This window comes from Dama dama, chromosome 4 (assembly GCF_033118175.1).
Source record: "Dama dama isolate Ldn47 chromosome 4, ASM3311817v1, whole genome shotgun sequence".
Classification (NCBI taxonomy): domain Eukaryota; kingdom Metazoa; phylum Chordata; class Mammalia; order Artiodactyla; family Cervidae; genus Dama; species Dama dama.
Window position 1 is genome coordinate 56,398,696 of NC_083684.1, and position 6,002 is coordinate 56,404,697.

The window sequence follows — 6,002 nt, forward strand, 5'->3', positions numbered from 1 at the left end:
AATCAAATTATATACTTAAGATCTGTGTGCTTTCTCGTGGGTTTTAATTTTATTTGAATTTTAAAAATTAAACAAAGGAGCAGTTTATTCAACCTATCAGGCACAAAGCATCTGTATTCACTTTCTACCTTTGCCAAACTACGACAAATTTAGTGACTTACAACAACGCCCATTCTTTAGCTCACAAAATTCAGGTCCTTGAAGTTATAAGGCTGAGGTCCCCATCGTTCTAGTACAAACACTCACAGCTCCTAGAGGACCTTCTCAGGTCCTAGGCATGAGGCTCCCTCTATCTCAGCAATGGAGAATATCCCTTAAATCCAATTCCTCTTTTTAAAAAATTTTTATTTATTTGGCTGCACTGGGTCTACATTGCTGTGGAGGCTTCTCTCTAGTTGCGGCAAGGGGGACTACTCTCTAGTTACAGTGCAGCTTCTCTTTTTGCAGAGCACAGGCTCTAGAGCATTTGGGCCTCAGCAGTTGAGGTGCACAAGTTCAGTAGTTGTGGTTTCCCAGCTCTAGAGCCCAGGTTCAACACTTGTGGCACACGGGTTTAGCTGCCCCACATGTGGGCATGTGGGATTTTCCCAGACCAGGGGTCAAACACGTGTCTCCTACAGTGGCAGGCAGATTCTTTATCACTGAGTCACTAGGGAAGACCCTCTAATCCCTCTTGTATTTCCCATTCTGAGGCCAACTAGAAAAAAACAGTTGCTTTTCAAAGTGCTCCTGTGATTACATTAAGCCCACTTAGATCACATCTCTTTTTGTTAAACTCAAAGTTAACTGATGAGTAACCATATTTACTGTACGTCTGCAAAATCCCTTTGGCCACGTAACATAACACAATCACCCACACGATTACTCATCACATATTCACAGTCCAGGGATTGGGAGTAAGTCTTGAGGTTCCATCCTAGAATGCTGCCTACAACAGCACCATACGGAAGCTGTTCTTGTTCTCAGGGAGCTCCTTCAGAGTCTCTTCTATAGAAACAACAAAAAAAAACAAATGTATTTGGTCCAAAGTCAAGTTGATATTGTAAGACACTGAAGATAAAAAACAGAGATAAAGCAAGGGCCCCTTCCCTGCTCACCTGTAAATCTGAGTCACAGGTGCATACATTGCCCTCAGACCTTTAGTAACGTTCACAGGCACTAATAGTAGCTAGCCCCAAAGTTAACTCCTAGCTAAAGTCATCAGAAACCAAAAGCCATCCCGACAAACCAACCAAAAGCGAAGGTAAGGCTGCGCTAATTCAACCATGAGATGTTATAGACTTCTGATGATTCATTCATTCATCATCATTTACTGAGGATTTACTATACGACAAACACTAAGTCACTTGCTGAGAACAATGTGATGATTATGAAATAAAGCCCTTATTTGGATTGTTATTCAAAAAATTCTACTTAAAAAAAAAGGAAAATCAGGGGAGACACAAAAACAAATGCAGGAGTGACAAAAATGGGCAAGGAAGGAAAGGGGGAAATGAGGAGGTAATTGCAGAAATTTGAATATTGAAAACTTTATGGCACTAAGGAAGCATTACTTCTTACTGTAACAATGGTATTGTGATTGTGTCTTTCGAAGAGCCCTTACATTTTAGTAATATGACTGAAATATTTACAGATGCAATGATTTGATATCTAGGATCTGCTTCAAAACAATCCAGACCGGGAGGCTAGTGGGAAGCTTCTGTATAACACAGGAAGCTTAGTCTGGTGCTCTTTGATGACCAAGAGGGGTGGGTGGGATGGGGGTGAGTTGGGAGAGAGGCTCAATAGGGAGGGGATATATGTATACTTAGGTGGCTCAGTGGTAAAGAATCCGACTGTCAATTCAGGAGCCACAAGAGATGCAGGTTCAAGTTCAATCCCTGGGTTGGGAAGATTCCCTGGAGAAGGAAATAGAAACCTGCTCCAGGATTCTTGCTGGGATAATCCCATGGACAGAGGAGCCTGGTAGGCTGGCTACAGTGGATGGGGTCCCAAAAGAGTCAAACACGACCGAGTGACTAAGAGCACACATGCACGCATGCATAGCTGATTCACGCTGTCATATGGCAGAAGCCAACATAACCATGTAAAGCAATTACCCTCCAATTAAAAATAAATTTAAAAAATAAAGCAATCCAGGTTGGAGAGGGGAGTATAGAAGCAACAAGATTGGCCATGAAATGATAATTGCTGAAATTACATGATGAGTACATGTAGACTCACTGTATTATTAGCTTTACTTTTGCAACTATTTGACATTTTTAAGACAAAAAAGCCCTTGCTCTCCAGAAGATTATAACACAAGAGGAGATATTCCAACAAATATATTGCTAAGTAATTTAACAATATATACAAAAAGTGCTAGTCCAGTTCTGAGGATACCCAGAACATAAACTCTTCAAACATAGTCCCAACACCAAGGAGATCCTGGAGGCATATTGGTACAATCAGCTAACATCTCACTGGGGTTTTTGGTGCTCAGAAACTGCTGGGGAGGACGGGGAGTCACAATGGACAGGGAGCCCAGCTTTAGGTTGTTATTTGCTGTGCAAAGTAGTTTCTTTTTCCTCCATTAGAAGACATCCTCATTTTCACCCCCAAAGAACAGTGAGGAACAGAAGAAGAGAATGTGAAGAGCCAGAGCCTGAGGCCTGAGAAGATACAAGACCACAGATGACACAGACTCGAAGGTGAAGTGTGAAGCTCAGATGCAGGTCTCTCTGGAATCAAAGCTGTCTGGACAAAGTGCCCTCTGCCCTGAGCAGTGATGTGGGGCTGGAGTATAGTCCTGGCCCCCGACAAGTGGGAAGTGCTGGTAGAACATTAACTAACCACCCAGGGGCAGAAGGAAAGGGAGCCTCAGAAGGGCCTCTCTCTGTGGTTCTCCCCATTACCCCTGAGAGTTAGGCAATTCAAGGTTATGACCCAGCCCGAGGATTTGATAGTTCTTTTCTGTTATAAAGGTGGGTGAGAAATCACAGAGCAGAAATGGGACACAGGAAAGGACAGACTAAAAAGAGCTGTTTAAGCATGCTTTGTTTAAAGGTCAAGGTCTTATGAACCAGGCCAACTTCCCTTCCCTGCTGGGCTCTCTATGCCCATAAGCCTTGCCCTGTACTTTGAGCCCCACTGAACCCAGAACTCCTCTTGCTTGGGGACTAGAGCAACACATTAAAAAGAGAACTGGAAACAGGAAGACAAATGAGAAAAGCAGAGTGGCAAGACTCCTGAAATACTCAGTGTGGTTATAAGGAAGTGAAACTGGTCTTTTCGTAGGGCTCAGACTAGTTTTGAGAGCAGCTCAGCATAATAAGTGACTGAAATATTTGAGTAATGACAGAACTTCTGGAATAAATAGGTAGTCAGCTAGCAAAACTACTTTTTTTTTTCCTGCTTTTGTTTTCTTTGTTTCTAATTGGAGGATAATTGCTTAACAATATTGTGTTGGTTTCTGCCATAACAACGTGAATCAGTCACAAGTACACATAAATTCCCTCCTTTTTTGAGCCTCCCTGCCGCCCACTCCGCATCATCCCACTTCTCTAGGTCGTCACGGAGCTAAGTTCCCATGCTCTACAGCAGCCTCCCACCAGCTATCTATTTTATACCTAGTGTTAGCTGCTCAGTAGTGTCCAACTCTTTGCGACCCCATGGACTGTAGCCTGCCAGTCTCCTCTGTCCATGGGATTTTCCAGGCAAGAATACTGGAGTGGATTGCCATTCCCTTCTCCAGAGGATCTTCCTGACCCAGGAATCAAACCGTGGTCTCCTGCATTGCAGGAGAACCCTTAACCACTTGAGCTACAGGGAAGACCATACACATGGTGATGTGTATATATCAATAGTACTCTCTCAATTCATCCCATCCTCTCCTTCCCCCACCATGCCCACAAGTCCATTCTCAACATCTGTGTCCCTATTCCTGCCCTGCAAATAGGTTTATCAGTACCTTTTTCTAGATTCCATACATATGCCTTAATATACGATATTAGGACAACTACTGTTAAGGTGCCCATACTTATTTGGATTTGATATACTTGTAAAAGGAATCCTAAAACTCATTTGAGTCTCATAACTCTGTCTTTAACTTATTATGCATAGGACTGAAAAAAACAGTGATGCAACCAGGAGTTTGAAGAGAAAAGAAAGACTGGGGTGGAGGGGGGAGGGAAGAAGTATAGATGGTGGCAGAGATGTGTGGATAAGAAAAAAGAAGCCCCAAAGGAAAGAGGAATACAAAGGGAACAGTAAATTTCAGAGATGGAAGCACTGTGCTAATTGCAACTAAAATCATCGAATAGCCCCCTTTCCCAGCTGGAGCTTTTCTGGGTAATATTGTCCCCCAGCTTTGTCACCATGGCTCACAGTGAAGTGAAATGGGAGTGGAAATGGGCAGAAACAGACATGAAAGGCTCCCGCTTCCATTTAAAGCCCAAGAAGGGCTTCATCACCCTACATTGAGATGTTAGACTTTTGCATTTGGGGGGACAGTTTACATTAGTAAAGAAATTTGCTTACATCAGTTCTTCAATGGCTAAAGAATTCCCTGTTGGTCCAGTGGTTAGGAATCTGGCCTGCCAATGCAGGGGACATGGGTTCAATCCCTGGTCTGAGTAGATTCCACATGCTGAGGAGCAAGCAAGCCTGTGTGCCACAACTATTGAGCCTGCGCTCTAGAGTCTGTACCGCCCAACAAGAGAAGCCACCGCAATGAGAAGCCCACTCACTGCAACTAGAGAGTGGCTCCCGCTCGCTGCAACTAGAAAAAGCCCATGCAGCAACAAAGACCGAGCACAAAAGTAAATAAATCTCAAAAAAAAAAAATCAGAAACAAAGACGTAGTTTTTATCCTTAAGCTGCTTTTAGAAGAGAGTGGGTAAATATGTACTCAGATAAAGAACAAGGCATAATGACAATGCAACAGGTGCCATTAAAATTTAAAAAAAACAAGGCTATGGGATGACCACAGGACCACCACCTGTTTTCTAGAGTTGCTGTTTCAACCACTCTAGTTATGGTGTTGGGTGACTCTGTGGTAAAGAACCCACCTGCCAATGAGGAAGACACAGGTTTGATCCCTGGGTTGGAAAGATCCCCTGGAGGAGGGCGTGGCAACCCACTTCAGTATTCTTGCCTGGAGAATTCCATGGACAGAGGAGCCTAATGGGCTACAGTCCTCGGGGTTGCAAAGATTCAGACACAACTGAGGCAACTAAGCACGCATGCACAGTTATTGTGTCTGGGAAAGAATGAACCATTTCTACTTAGTTCAGCCAAGTGTGGACTAACCTTTCAGTAGGAATTAACAACAGGAACAAGAAAAGTACAAGAGTTTTGTTTTTTTATTAAGACAGAAGCAGTCAGCCAAGTATAACTGAAGCCTAGCCAGAGATTTCTCACTGGATGCCTCCGGCCTTGTCTGAACTTCCTTGGAAAACAGATCTGGCTCCTGACCAGTTCCGAGGGATTAGCCCAACTTACTTTGCCCTCCCTTTCATTAACCCTGCACGATGCTGAACGTAAACTTGCAGGTCCTGAGAGCTCTGGGAGAAGAGCCACCCTCTCTGACTCTGCACTCCTCTCCTAAACTTTAGCCTCACCTGAACCCACCTGGCAATCAACATGAATTTGAGCAAAATCCTGGAGATAGTGGAGGACTGAGGAGCCTGACATGCTGCAGTCCACGGGGTCACAAAGAGTTGGCAGCAGCTTCCTTTGCTCTACCCCTAAATCGCTCTAATTTTGAGGCCCTGGAATGTCTTCTGCTGCCTGAAACACACCTTTCCTCTTTTTTAATAATAAAAAAAACAAAACTCAGTGAGATGTAAAGAGATTTTTGCACACAGTGGGAGAAGGGGAGGGTGGGATGATTGGAGAGAATAGGATTGAAACATACACGTTACTGTATGTAAAATAGAGAGCCAGTGGGAGTTTGATGTGTGACTCACGGAACCCAAAGCAGATGCTCTGTGACAACCTGGAGGGACAGGGTAGGGAGGGAG